Genomic DNA, 15,297 nt, shown 5'->3' on the forward strand with positions numbered 1-15,297 from the left:
GGCACTAAAAAAATACTAGAGCAGGTTGGGAGTGGGGAACACCATGTAGCCGCAGAAACCCTCTGTAATGGACCACTGGAACACCAGGGCCTCATCCCAAATCTGCAACTCCATGATGACCTTGGGCAAGTCCAAGTTCATCCATCACAGCTTTCCATCCCAGATACTCTGCTGTCATGACACCACAGTGAGTAAAAGTGCGCACAGAGCCCATGTTTCACAAATAACACACACAAATAGGAACAGTCACACACCTCATAGCAATATTTCAGCCAACAACCTCTCACATTAATGATGGTGGGCCCATATCGGCGCCGCGGCTCACTAGGCTCACTAGGCTAATCCTCCGCCTAGCGGCGCCGGCACACCGGGTTCTAGTCCCGGTCGGGGCGCCGGATTCTGTCCTGGTTGCCTCTCTTCCAGGCCAGCTCTCTGCTGTGGCCAGGGAGTGCAGTGGAGGATGGCCCAGGTGCTTGGGCCCTGCACCCCATGGGAGACCTGGAGAAGCACCTGGCTCTGGGCTTTGGATCAGCGCGATGCGCCAGCCGCAGCGCGCTGGCCGCGGTGGCCATTGGAGGGTGAACCAACGGCAAAGGAAGACCTTTCTCTCTGTCTCTCTCTCTCTCTCACTGTCCACTCTGCCTGTCAAAAAAAAAAAAATGATGGTGGGCCCATAAAATGGTAACAAAGTTGAAGAATTTCCATTCCTTGTCACAGCACAGCACAAGGAATTACCCAGGAGTTTGTGTGGATGCTGGTGTAAACAGAGCTACTGTGTTGCCAGTCCCATAGAAGTATAGCACATGCAATTATGTGCAGGACTGGAGACTAACCGACTATGTTACTGGATTTACTGTATTTTTATTACTACTTCGGAGTGGGCTCCTACTTAGATATAAGGAAGTTCTCTGTAGACCTGTATGTTAGGTTACTACAGACATGGCCTCATCTATCTCATGTTTACCTTGTCTCTTGACTGTAGCAGTGGTCACGTGGAGGTGACCAGCCTGTGTCACCAGGTGTGTGTAAGTCACTCTGAGCTGCTCACACAGTGATGAAATCGCCTCCTCCTGCGTTTCTCAGAAGGTGTCCCCATCCTGAAGTGGCACATGACTATAATCACACACTGGATAAAGAGAAACATCCCAGGTGTGCTGCGAGCCGATGGTGGGAGACCTGGGGCAAGGTGGGGGCAGGTGCAGAGAAGGCCCCCTGGGGCTGTAAGGTGGTGGGTTAGGAGAAGGGAGAGGAGGTGGTGGCTGCATTCCCATACTTCTTTCTCTCTGCAGAATGGGTTCTAATGATGAGAACATCCAAGCCCAAAGAGAAGCAGCTTGTTCATTATTTCATGGAGCTCCAGTTACGAGAGCTGGGGAATTTAATGGGATGCAACCGTCACTAACAACACTCTGTGGGTTAGGCTTTGGCACAAGGCATTACAGGGATGCGGGTCTCTGCTCAGAGTGCTGTGACCTCAGTGCAAGACTTCAAGGCTGGGGCAGGGATGGTTGAAGACTCAGGCATTCGTGGGCTGGGACTTCTCTGCTGACTGTTGGCTGGGGGCCTCCACTCCTCTCTGTCTGCACCTCTCCCTGTGGCCCCTCTACCGAGGCTGGTTTGGGGTTCCTTGTGGCATGGTGGTCACTGGGAACCAGGGGTGAGCTTCACACAAGCTAGCTGGGGGGCCTTTCTTGTTGAGTCCTCCTGTAGCAGCAAGGAGCACTTCAGAACTCTACAAAGATGGCAGAGACACAGTCTCTACACTCAAGGAGTCTACATTGTCATCAAGAGATACTGGAGCAGGAACTGTGGCCCAGCAGATTAAGCCTGGCATCAGGTCCTGCCTCAGTTTCCAGTCCAGTTTCCTGCTAATGTGCCTGGGAGGCAGCAGGGGATGGCTCAAATACTTGGATTCCTGCCACCATGCAGGAGATCTGGATGGAGCTCCTAGCTCCTGGCTTTGGATTGGGCAAGCCCCAGCTGTTACAGATATTTGGGAGGTGAACCAGCTAATGGAAGATCCATCTCTCTTTCTCTCTCTCTCTCTCTCTCTCTCTCTGCCTTTCAAATAAAATGAAAATAAATAAATACTTTTTTTTAATTAAAAAAGAGGGGTAGGAAATTGCCATGGTGGTTGAACCGTCTCTTGGGGTCTCTGTATCCCATGTAGAAATGACAGGGTTTGAATGCCAGTTCTGTTTCTGATCCCAGTTTCTGGCTGGTGTGCTCCCTGGGAGGTAGCAGATGATGATTCAAGCATGCAGGTCCCTTCCACTGATGTGGGAGACCCAGCTCCCGCCTTCAGCCTGGCTCAGCCCTATCTGTTGCAGGCATCTGGGGAGTGATCCAGCAAATGGAAGATTTCTGTCTGTCTCTCTTTTTCAATTATTTTTTAAAAAATTAATTAATTTTTAATGCATTTTTTTTACAAATTTTATTTAAGGGATACAAGTTTCATGTATTTCACATACACAGATTTAGGAACATAGTGATACTTCCCACCCCACCCTACCCCGCTCATACTCCAACCCTTCTTCCTCCTCCCTCTCCCATTCCCACTCTTAATTTTTACAAAGATCTACTTTCAGTTTACTTAATGATCCTACAGTTAACCCTATGCTAAGTAAAGAGTTCAACAAATAGTATGAAGGGAAAAAACATCGTTCCTCAAGGGAAGAGACAAGGGCTGTAAACAATCAAGTGCCCCACCGTGTGAAAAAGCATAAAACTCTACTGAAACCCATAACAATAGACTTGAACAATCGGAGAGCATGTTCTTAACTAGGAAGATCCACATCATAAAGTACTTGGGCCCCTGCTCCCCACATGGCTCCTGGCTTCAGCTTGGCCCAGCTCTGGCTTTGGCAGGCATCTGGGGAGTGAACCAGCAGATGGAAGATTCCATTCTCTCTCTCTCTCTCTCTCTCCTCTCTTTCTGCTCCCCACCAGCTTTCAAATAAACAAAATTAATATTTTTTGAAAGAGATGCTAGAATGTTTTCTTTAATTTCACCCCCCGGGCTGCCTTCCCGAGAGGCTGCAGCACCTCCTGCCCCTGCCAGCAGCACACGGCAGTGCTGGGTTTGGAGGAGCCTGAGGAGTCAGTGCAGGAGGCTCCCTGCCAGGACGGCTGCGTGCTCCCTGCTGGGCGACCACGTTCACCGCACACGGGGTCAGTCCTTGCCAGATCGGGTCTCAGATGCAAAGAGCAGGTGTGTTTTATGCTTACAGGGGCAGAGCCTCAGGGGCCCCAGCCTCCCCACTGTCCAGGGCTACTTGCAAGTTGAGGGAGGGAGGGAGGTGGTGAAGGGAGAAGTCAAGGACCCCTGGGCTGGAAGAGCAGAATGCCCAGGAGTGGTTTCCAGGACAAGGTGCCTTATCCAGTGTAACCACAGGGAATGGGTGTCATCGCTACTGTAGTCACAGGGGGGCTGGTTGTGTCTCCCATCCACTCTAAAGCCATCCCAGGGGCCAATTCTTGGCTTGCTCTTGGCGACTTCCTGGGCATCCCTCATGACTCCTCTTGTCACCCTTAGGTGATAAAAAGTACTCCGGTTCTCTTGGTCACACAAGACAGTCCCAGGTCAGGCATAAGCGTGTTCAGTGCAGTGTAATAAACACACTCTGTGTCTACAGGCCTGGTTTCTCCATCCCCTGCCTCACTTCCTGCCTCTGAGGGCAGGGGAAGCTTTTCCTCTCTTCTTCCAGGAGCGCCTCAGCCCCTTCCCATAGCTTATCATCTCTCCCTTCCTCCCTCCCTCCCTCCCTCCTTCCTTCCTTCTTTCACCCCGGTAAAGTTCCTGCTTCATGGCTTCAGCTTGGCCCAGCCCTGGCCATCATGACCATTTGGAGAGTGAACCAGCTGAAGGAATATCTCCTCTCTCTCTCCCTCTCCCCATTTCTCTGCAACTCTGCCTTTCAAATAAATAAAGTAAATCTTTTTAAAAAGATGAAAAAAATCTTAAAAGAATATGCAGTTTGGAAGGTTTTAGCCAGGGTAGTTTGGACCACATGAAATTGTCATTTTATACATCAAAAGCAGCTGGCTATCAGCAGCTCCATATGTTCCATTTCTGATCCAGCTCCCTGCTAAGGGCTTGAAAATGCAGTTGAAGATGGCCCAAGTGTTCGGACCTCTGCCACCTATGGGGCAGGCCTTGAAGAAGCTCCTGGCTCCTGGCTTTAGCCTGGCCCAGCCCCAGCCTTGCAGCCATCTAGGAAGTAAACCAGCAAATGAAAAATCCCTCTCTTTGTTTCTCTTTGTAATTCTGTCTTACAAATAATAGAATAAAAAGTCTTTAAAAATAAATTGATTAAATAAAAATAAAGTCTTCATTAAAAAAAATCACCCAGTAGCTTTCAGAATTCCCAATGTCCAGGCCATACCCAAGATGAGTTAAATCAGGAAAAATAAGGTGTGACCTAGATACCAGCAAGCTTTTAGTACACCCCAGGTAATCCCAAAGAACAGTGGAAGCTAAGAACCGCGGCCTGATGAGTGCTACTCTTAACAGCCATGGATCTCAATTAGAGAAGAATCACCAATTAAATCTGCATTACAGTTAAGTTAGAATTGCCAATTATAGCCACCTGGGTACTTTAAAAACCTGCAGATGACCACTTGCTGAAATTGGCAATTGTTCTGGGGCCATTCCCAAGCACTAGTATTTTTTAAATCCCTCCCCCCCCCCCCGCCCGGCCCCGATGGGGGGCGGGGGAGGGGGGCAGGCATTTGACACAGTGGTGAAGATGCCACTTAGGATGTCTGCATTATGTACTGCAGCTCCCGGGTTTGAGTTCTGACTCCAGCTCAGTTCCCCCTGCCTGCTAATTCACACCCTGCGAGACGGCAGGTGATGGCCCAGGTGCTTAGGTCTCTCATGGGGGAGGCAGGCAGAGTTCTGGGCTCCTGGCTTCAGCCTGGCCTGACCCTGGTCATTGCAGACAGTTGAAGAGTGAATCAGTGGATGGAAGATCTGTCTTTATGCTTCTTAAATGCTTTCTCTTTATGCTTTGCAAATAAATAAAAATAAGTAAAATTTAAAACTTTCTTTAAAGAAGCTCTTCGGAGCATTCTAGTGTACAGACAGGGTTGAGAATCACTGATCTCAAGAATGGTAACCTCCTGGAGCAAGCGCTTCAAACTCTCTAAGTCCTGAACCCACAGCAAACATCACGGATCACCCCCAGAGCTCCTTCCCAGTGAGGCCAGACATGACCTGGGGATGCTTCTCTACTCAGCTGTCAGGCAAACATCAACAACTGATCAGAGTTGCCAGATCCCCCTTGGTACAAGAAGTTAACCCAGGTCTCTCACTGGGTGGGAGAGACGTGAGCACTTGGCCCATCACCTGCTGCCTCGCAGCGTGTGGATCAGCAGGCAGGTGGAATCAAGAGGGGAGCCAGGACTCAAACCCAGGTACTCCAGTGTGGAATGCAGGCAGCCCAGGAGGCATCTCAACCACTGCACAACAGGTCTCCGCACAGGCAGCTTTGTTGTACCTGACTCCCCCGCTCCTGCCTCCATCCCCAGACTTGGAAGGTCTGACATTGTCACTGGAGAGACAGCTGTCGGGCTTTCAGACAATGCTGTGTGCCTTGCCTATAACCTTCAAATCTCAAGTGTTTTCTGCAAACATTAACTCATTTGTTTGAAAAGGTCTGGTGTTATGAGGACTAATGGGGTAATATTTACAGAACGCTCTCTGTTCCCAAGATGCAAGCAAGCTATTCACAAGTAAGGCACATTTAGAGGCCTTTGAAAACTCTCGCTGGCATTAGTGCTCTTTCTTGCTTTGCTGTGAATCTCCTTTAAGTCCAGGGTGCAGGCCACGGCACTGCTTTTTAGAAGTGACATAGGGATGTGGGAAGGGTAGCAGTAGGGCCAGCCTGGTAGAACTCCAGCCTTCGCCACTTTCTAGTTTTGTTGTCAAAAGTGAGTTTCTCAATGCTTGCAGCTTCTCTTCCGTCGTCTCTCCAGTGGGAGCTTTTGGCTCAGGTAAGGAATGAGAGAGGGTTGACAGAGTGACATCGATGGCAGCTCTGCCAAGGGGCTGGGAGCCGATTTGGGCAGAACATCTGCTCTTAAGAAAGGGAGAGCATAGAGCACAGGGCTGCTTAGGAATCCAGAACGGACCCTTTCTTCAGCTAACATTAGGATTAGAGGACTTGTCTCCAGAAAGTTTCCCATGTGTATGTCTAGTTAAATGCAAGATTTATGGGGCCAGCATTGTGGCATAGTGGGTAAAGCTGCTGCCTGTGACATTGACATCACATATGGGTGCCGGTTCTTATCCTGGCTGCTCCACTTCCAATCCAACTCCCTGTTAATGGGCCTGGGAAAAGCAGCAGAGGACGGCCTGTGTGTTTTGGCCCCTGCCACCCATGTGGGAGACCTGGATGAAGCTCCTGGCTCCTGGCTTTGGCCTGGTCCAGCGCAGGCCATTGCGGCCATTTGGGAAGTGAACCAGTAGATGGAAGGTTGATCTCTCTTTCTCTTTCTCTCTCTCTCCTTCTCCCTCTCTGTATATCTCTTTCAAACAAATAAATAAATCTTTTTAAAAAACAAGGTTTATGAAAACAGCTCTGTGGCATTGCAGGTAAAGCCACCGCCTGCAGTGCCAGCATCCCATATGGGCTCCAGTTTGAGTTCTGGCTGCTCCATTTCCAATCCAACTCTCTGCTATGGCCCAGGAAAGCAGTAGAAATGGCCCAAGTCCTTGGGCCCCTGCACCCACGTGGGAGACCCAGAAGAAGCTCCTGGCTCCTGGCTTTGGATAGGTGTGGCTCTGGTCATTGAGGCCAGTTGGGGAGTGAACCAGCAGATGGAAGACCTCTCTCTCTCTGCCTTGCCTTCTCTCTCTGTGTAACTCTGACTTTCAAAATAAATAAAACTTTAAAAAAAAACTAGATTTATGCTGAATCTAGATTTACTCAAAAAGTCACATTCTATCTATCTGAACACTACACATCTCAATTCAAAACAAAACCTCAGTAGATACTATTGGATGGTTACTCCACACCAAGCTGAATAACAAGTACAAAAATTAAAGCTCTTATTTCCCCAGTGCATGACGGGAAATCCCTGTTACAAAACACAAATAATAGGTATCATCAATTCCTTTTTTTTAAAGTATTTTTTATTTGAAAGGTAGAATTGCACAGAGAGGGGGAGACAGAGAGATCTTCCATCTGCTGGTTCACTCCCCAAATGGCTGCAAAGGTTGGTGCTGGGCCAGGCCAAACCCTGAGCCAGGAGCTTCATCTGGTTTCCTATACTGGTGCAAGAGCCCAAGCACTTGGGCCATCTTCCACAGCTTTCCCAGGCACATTAGCAGAAAGCTGGATCGGAAGTGGAGCAGCCGGGACTTGAACTGGTGCCCATACGGGCTGACAGTGCTGCAGGCAGTGGCTTAACCTGCTGCATCGCGCCACTGGCCCCTGTTTCATCAGTTCTAAGTTGCACATTTTTGTTGCTCTTCGGATACAACATTTATGGAGTTGTCAGATAAAAGTAAAAGCAGCACATAGCAGTATTGTTTCTCTTGTTGATTGGTTCAAAGAATACAATGGGGCATCTTGTACTCAAGATTACGCTGAAACCTAAATTCATTGAAAAACAGCAATCCATACCCTCACCACTCCAAAATGTTGCAACTTAAAGAGTGAACTTCTTTTTTGTTCTGACAGTTCCTGAGGGCCAGGAATGCAGGGGCAATTTAGCCCAGGTTCTGCCTCTGGGACTCTCGAGGGGCTGAGCCAAGGTGCCAGCTGGGTCTGCTGCCACCCAAAGCTTGAGGAGTGGAGGACCCACATCCAAGGTCACTCATGGGCTGTTGGCAATGGCTTCCTTTCCTTGTGCTGCAGAGAGAGATAGGCCAAGGTGGAAGCTGCAGTCTTTCATGGCTGATCTTGGAAGTTCCCTTTCATTCCCCCACTGTGTTTTATTAGCCACATGGGTTGGCCCTGATCCAAGATGTGAGGCAGTTATATAAAAGGACTCATTGGGAATCATCTTGGAGACTGACCGCCAGAGGCCCCAACACATGATGAGAACAAGGTAAGAAACAAGTGTTCCTGCCTTCCTGCGTACAGCATTTTTCCCTTTTCATCCCATATGGATGCTACTGGGAGAAACGAAGCCCACAACTGTGCTTGTGCTACCACCGAATGTACCAGCCTCAGTCTGTGCAGCAGGATAGCTGGAGCAGCAACCGGAATGAAGGTGGGAGGATGGGGAAGGGGCTATTTTGTGTTTTACTATCGGTATGGCTGCTGCCAGATGAGAGTTGCCACCTGGCTTGTGTGCAAGTTGGAGGACTTGATGTCACTTCTGACCTCTGTTCTGGCAGACATGCTACAGGAAACTGGTGCAGGCCCTTTCGTGCCATTCCACCTCCTGCCACGTGAGGACACAGCATGGAGACTCTCCCCAGATACCTAACGCTGCCACCTTGACCTTGGACTTCCCCGGTTCCAGAACTGGGAGAAATAAACTTCTAGTTTTACAAGTTACCCAGTCTATGGTATTTGTTACAGCAGCACATATAGACTAACAGGTCCAAGGACCATCTTGCTGTGGTCATGGAGTTGATACACTTTGACTGTCCAGGCATGGACCATGTACCTACTCCAGTGCGTAGGTGAGACAGGCCATCAGGATTGGCACATTCACCTGGATCATGTGGAATCTAGAAGGTAATTCCCCAAAGGAAAGGAAAAAGGGGGTCCAGGAAGCCACAACACTAATACATGGTTGTTAAAAGCAGACTTGGTGGGAACTTCACAAGGGGGTACTTTGTGTGTAGGATGAAGATGGGAACAAGGACATAGCTCCAATTACCAGCTGCCATTTGAACTCAGAGATCAAAGGTGTGTGTGTTCTCTGATAGAATGTGGAAAACCACCCAAATGCTGGAGGAGCTGCTTTGACCATGCACCCACACTCATTTCCGGGTCCCACCCAGCCTAGCTAGGAGTCAGAGCTCTCAGTACCAGGATTAATCCTGGACTGATCAATTTTACTCCCTTCCCAATAAACATGACAATAGACCAAACAATATTTAAGTAGAGTTTGGTAAAAATATGAGTAGGACTAAGGGTAAGGAGAAATGAAAGGACAGAATACCCCAAGAAGGTGGGATATATTAGTAGTCACAAAGATATTATATAACAGGTCTAGAACATAATTAAAAATAAAAATGATGGAATCAAAACATAATTGGTAGGGCTGGTGCTGTGTCACAGTGGGTTAAAGCCCCAACCTGCAGTGCTGGCATCCCATATGGGCAACGATTCAAGTCCTGGCTGGTCCACTTCCAATCCAGCTCTCTGCTATGGCCTGGGAAAGCTGTAGAAGATGGCCCAAGTCCTTGGGCCCCTGCACCCATGTGGTAGACCTGGGAGAAGCTCCTGGCTCCTGGCTTTGGATCAACTCAGCTCTGACTGTTGTGTTCACTTGGGGAATGAACCAGTGGGTGGAAGACCTCTCTCATTCTCTAGCTCTACCGCTCTCTGTAACTCTTTCAAACAAATAAAATAAATCTAAAAAAAAGAACAAAGGTTTCAAAGCTCAAAGGAACTGCACTTTAAAAAAACATAATTGGTATTATTTTATCTTGGGCATGCAAGAGGAGATACCTTCTGTCACTTTTTAGCGAGAGAAAGGGAAGCAACTTTGTCTTATGGGCCAGGATGGAAAAATAGCTTTGTAGACCACTTGGAGTTCTTTCTCAGAAGATACCATTCAAGCCACAGAAACAGGTAGTTAAAGGGTGAGTAGCCTAGACTGTCTAGAGAAAGGCGTGTTAGAGAGGTTCTTTATGCTTGGGAGGTGGAGGCGGGCCTGGTGGTGGAAACAACGCTGCCACCTCTGCCCCCACCCCCCCACCTTGGCTGGAGTTCTATAAATCCCTGGGGACCAGCTCTGTGTGTCCATAATGGACTGAGATAGGCTTAACGGGCTGCCATATTGGGCCTCTTGGCAGAGCTGAGCGTTGAGGAAGCCCACCACCCTCCACAAAGAGCCTCTGTAGTCCCAGCAGGGACTCCCTGTTGGCTCCTCTCAGCATAGAAGAAGGTTTTTAAAGAGAACCAACTGGTCTTCAACACTGACATGGTGTGGCCAAGAGAAGTAAAGACAGCACAGAACTAGCAGTGTCACCCACTTGCATTGAGGAGGCCTGGCCAAGCCTGCACCCCAACAGAACCAATTTGAACAGGTGCACTGTGGGAGAGAGACAGTGATCTTCTAGTTACTAAGACAGGTGGGAGCTATAGCAATTTTGTTCAGTATTGATATGTTGGTTTGTTGGAGCAGTTCATACTGGTTAGCTATATCATTCTAAAATAAATGTTCTAACTAGGCTTGCCTTATATTTCTGAACGTTTGCAACTACATTATATTGACTTTTGCATGTGTGTTACAGCCCTGTGTATCACACCCTAGGCCACTACTATCCTACCCCTTAGAAATTCTCAGCAAGTTTGGAAATTTGTATCAAAATGAAAACGATATAATCTGAGTTCCCAAGGAGATCAATGACTACAGGTTAGTCTTGTTTGTGTGCTTCCTTTGTGGCCACTTCTGTGTTAAGGTCTTTATGTGCCTTATCTCACTTAAATCTCACAACTGTCTACAAAATAGTTTTTTTTTTTTTTGTTTTTTTTTTTTTTTTTTGACAGGCAGAGTGGACAGTGAGAGAGAGAGACAGAGAGAAAGGTCTTCCTTTGCCGTTGGTTCACCCTCCAATGGCCGCCGCGGCCGGCGCGCTGCGGCCGGCGCACCATGCTGATCCGATGGCAGGAGCCAGGTGCTTATCCTGGTCTCCCATGGGATGCAGGGCCCAAGGACTTGGGCCATCCTCCACTGTGCTCCCTGGCCACAGCAGAGAGCTGGCCTGGAAGAGGGGCAACCGGGACAGAATCCGGCACCCCGACCGGGACTAGAACCCGGTGTGCCGGCACCGCAAGGTGGAGGATTAGCCTAGTGAGCCACGGTGCCAGCCACAAAATAGTTTTATTATATCACTGTTTTACAGATTACTTTCAAGTAAATCTGAGCATGAAATACAACCAAAACGGATGCTCCAATAACCACTGAAAACAAAAATTGGCATGGGCATTTAGTGCAGCAGTTAAGATGCGCCTTGTGACAATTGCATCCCATATCAGAGGGCCTGGGTTCGAGTACCAGCTCTGGTTTCTAATTCCAGCTTCTTGCTGATGCACATCCTGGGAGGCAGCAATGATGGCTCCACTGATTGGGCACCTGCCACCCACATGGGAGCCCTGGCTTCAGCCTGGCCCAGCCCTACCTATTGCAGGCATTTGGGGAATAGGGGGATGAACCACCAGATGAAAGATCTCTATCTCTCTCCCTCACTTTCTCTCTCTTTCTCCCTTTGTCTTTCAGATAAATAAAAATATTTTTTAAATGCTCTTAAAAATGCTAAAATAGGTTCACTCCTCTGTCCCTAACGCATTCAGTTTTTAAGAATGCTGAGTGGTCAGGCCTCAGAATCAGCCCTTAAGGCATTTGGATCTGGCTGAAGAGTGCATGAGAATATTTTAGGCATGGAAAGCCAAGACACTCTGGGAAAAAAAAAAAAAAAAACCCTAAATGAAAGATCTCTGCGAGTGAGATCCCAGTGGAAAGAACGGGGCCATCAAAGAAGGAGGTTCCTTTCTCTGAAGGGAGGAGAGAACTTCCACTTTGACTATGACCCTGTTGGAATAAGATCGAAGTCGGTGAATTCAGCAGGCTTCCATAGCCTTGGCAACTCATGACTAGAGCCTAGGGAGATTACTGACGCCATAAACAAGAGTGTCAAATTGTTAAGTCAACAACAGGAGTCACTGTGTACTTACTTCTCATATGGGATCTGTCCTTAGTGTGTTGTCCAATGTGAAGTAATGCTATAACTAGTACTGAAACAGTATTTTACACTTTGTGTTTCTGTGTGGGTGCAAACTGATGAAATCTTTACTTAATATATACTGAATCGATCTTCTGTATATAAAGATAATTGAAAATGAATCTTGATGTGAATGGAATCGGAGAGGGAGCGGGAGATGGGAGGGGTGCAAGTGGGAGGGAAATTATGGGGGGGGGGCGAAGCCATTGTATTCCATAAACTGTACTTTGGAAATTTATATTTACTAAATAAAAGTTAAAAAAAATTAATGAGAAAAAGAAAAGAATGCTGCATGATTCTTAAAGTGCAGTCCCCAGAGCAGCAGTTTCATCGTCATCAGGCACCTCATTAGGAATGTCAGTTCTTAGCCCCCACTCCAGACTCTGATAAGGAACGTGGACATCCCAAGTGGTGTCTGAACTGTTAGGCCAAACGCCTTCCCAGCGGTGACTCAGGATGGTTTCTGTTCTCTGAGTTGGACTTTTTAATATGTGTGTGTGTGTGTCACTGGCAGTGGCCAGTTTGCCTTTTTTTTTTTTTTTTTTTTTTTTTTTTTTGTCCATTGAGCTTTTATTTGTATGCCTGTGTTACATCCCTAGAAAAAGAATCCCAGGATCTTCCCTCCTGTGTGTTTTTGTCCTGCTTCTTCATGGTCCATGATGCCAGCTGAGGTTGTCAGTACAATGAAACCAAACTGGCGGGACGGAAGCAGATTATTCTGCGATTTTTCTAGATCTTTCAACTGCACGTCAAATCTGGGGCTGATCACTCCATACTTGTTTAACCTGCCGCTGAGGTTCACCACGATCTTCCCAGCTCTGTGATCGTCAATGATTTCAAACTCGCCAATGTAACCATGCTTCATCAGCACAGTCAGAAACCTGACGATGACTTTGGAGCACGGCCTGATGAGAACCCGGCGCCTGCCTCTCTTCTCGGCATTGTTGATGCTCTTGAGAACATCGGCCAGGACGATCATGCGCACCATCGCGGCGGCACGGAAAGATGGCGGAAAGAAGACGGGAGGAGCGAGAGCAAGGAGTTATATTGCCTGACTTCTTCTTTGTCAGTGGGATAATGAACTACAGTTTGGTGAGACGGAAGTAGAGGTAATGAAGCTTAGTTTATTAAAGTACATTCCTAGAGAGGAATTGTTCAGTGGCAAGAAAACGTGGCTCCCTCTCTTCCTGGTTTGGGGCTTCTAGCCCTGAAGTAGGAAGGGCATTGACTGGTGTGTGGCCATGACTCTCATACTTAGCGTGATTGCCATCTGGGAGTTGCATACCCTTAGGCTGTCTGTGCCTGTAGCTGCAAACTAGACTTCTCTGGTTTAGCTGAGAGCCTGTTTTATCAGGACACTAACCACAAGTTAAACCACAAAGTGGACAGTCTTGGGTGCCCCCTGCCAGAGAGCAGGGGCCTAGGTTTCACCAGGGAAGAGGGTTTTGTGGCCCTTCCCCCAGCTGCTCGTGTCTAACTCTGGCAGACGTGTGTGTGCACGTCATTTTGTGTTCTTATAGAGCTGTGTGTGTTGTGTAGTGAACTGCTGGTTGTGGGTGTATAGCATGTAGATGGGACCACAGGAGAAACATGCAAGCTGTTCCCTTCAAACCCCACTGTAGAAAAAAGCAAAACTGCCACCCAACCAAAGGAGAAAGGTGCACTGGGAGGCAGCCTTGAGCACACACTCCATCCAGAGCCACACCACCCCACCTGAATCCCAGCTCGATCTGATCAGCTGTGTGACTTCGGGTAAGTGATTTAACCTCTCTGCACCTTAGTTTCCTGTTCCATCAAATGGAGGTAATAATAGTTACTATGAGAATTAAATGAGTTACAATGGTAGCATGCTTAAAACAGTAGCTAGAAGACAGTTACCACCATGTAAATGCTAAATAAAAATATAAAATATATCATCTGTAATTTCCCGCAGGATATATTAGGATACACAGACTATGAATATCTATTATCTCATATACATCTTAGTGGTACAAACCCAGGGGAAGCCTAAGCCTTCGAGGTGGATCCCGAATAGCAAAATGGACTTGAAATTCATAGTGGAGCTGAGCAGAATTTGCTAACTGGATGTTGCACTCGTGGTGTTAATGTTTTGTGCTCCTGAAAAAACACCCCGGGGCCCTTGCCCAAGTGTATTCCTATTTCAAGAGCCCTCAAAAGTCCCATTTTGCCACCAGGACCTGACCGATGAACTGTGATGTTCAGTCAGTTTTTAAAATCAGCCAGTCAGCACTGAGCACTTTCTCACCAGCTTGCGTTCCTCATTGCACAGCAGACAGGAGTGGGAATGGCGGGACTTCTCTATGTAAGGAAGTCCTTCTCTTTGTTCCCTTGCAGCACCCATTAATTTTATTTATTTTATTTTATTTTACCTTAGATTTATTTATTTTACTTGAAAATCACAGTTACACAGAGAGAGAAGGGGAGGCAGAGAGAGAGAGAGAGAGATCTTCCATCCGCTGGTTCACTCCCCAGATAGCTGCAACAGCCGGAGCTGCTCCAGTCTGAAGCCAGGAGCCAGGAGCTTCTTCCGGGTCTCCCACGTGGGTGCAGGGGCCCAAGGACTTGGGCCATCATCTTCTACTGCTTTCCCAGGCCATAGCAGAGAGCTGGTTTGGAGGTGTAGCGGCTGGGACTCGAACTGGCACCCACATGGGCGGCCAAGCACCCATTCATTTTATACCAGAAGCTCCCCAGTTTGCAAACTGCTTCCTAAAAATAAAGTCTCTCTCTTGTCAGCAATACTTTTCTAGTGATTGTTTGTCGACACTGGAGAGAGATTAACACTGAAACGCCCAAGCTGACCATTCATCCAACATTCATTAAGAATCTACCGTATGTCAAGCACCATGAGAGGAAGCGGACAAACATTTGCCCAGAGTGGATGTGACGTCTACCCTTGCGGGGCTCCAAGATGAGACCTCAAGGACAGACGGCGCCCACCCTCCAGGACAGGTGGGAGGAGAGCTCCAGGTGGTGGGGACAGCAGGTACAGGGGAAGTACATGCTCAGTAGGTTTTAGCAACTGATCCAAGCTGGCGTGGCTAGACAGTAGCGGGCAAGAGTCATTGTAAACAGCAGGTGATTCAGGTTTCACTCACCCTCTCCAAGGCACTGGGCCTGGTGACCCTTGAAAGTGGCCCCTTGGATTTCTGTGCCATTTCACCTCCCTCAGTGAATTTTCTCCCATTTTATGAGGACTTGAGAATTGTCCTTCCAAATTTGCGTCTACTTGGAGCTTCAGAATTTGACCGTATTTGGAAATGGGGTCTTTCCAGATATAATTAATTAGGCTGGTTACTGAGATGAGTTAGGGTGGGCCTTGCATCCAATGACTGGTGCTGTTATAAGAAGGCCATGAGAAG

The 15,297-nt window shown here is 47.9% G+C and overlaps 1 pseudogene across 1 annotated transcript; it reads right to left on the bottom strand.

Moving 5' to 3' along the window:
- Nucleotides 1–12,445: 12,445 nt before the first annotated feature.
- On the bottom strand, nucleotides 12,446–12,958 carry LOC100341630 (small ribosomal subunit protein uS8 pseudogene; annotated as a pseudogene). Its single transcript, XR_016232118.1, has one exon. The product of XR_016232118.1 is annotated as a small ribosomal subunit protein uS8 pseudogene (transcript).
- Nucleotides 12,959–15,297: the final 2,339 nt, after the last annotated feature.

This window comes from Oryctolagus cuniculus, chromosome 4 (genome assembly GCF_051225735.1).
Source record: "Oryctolagus cuniculus isolate XC-2025 breed Fujian yellow rabbit chromosome 4, ASM5122573v1, whole genome shotgun sequence".
NCBI classification, from domain to species: domain Eukaryota; kingdom Metazoa; phylum Chordata; class Mammalia; order Lagomorpha; family Leporidae; genus Oryctolagus; species Oryctolagus cuniculus.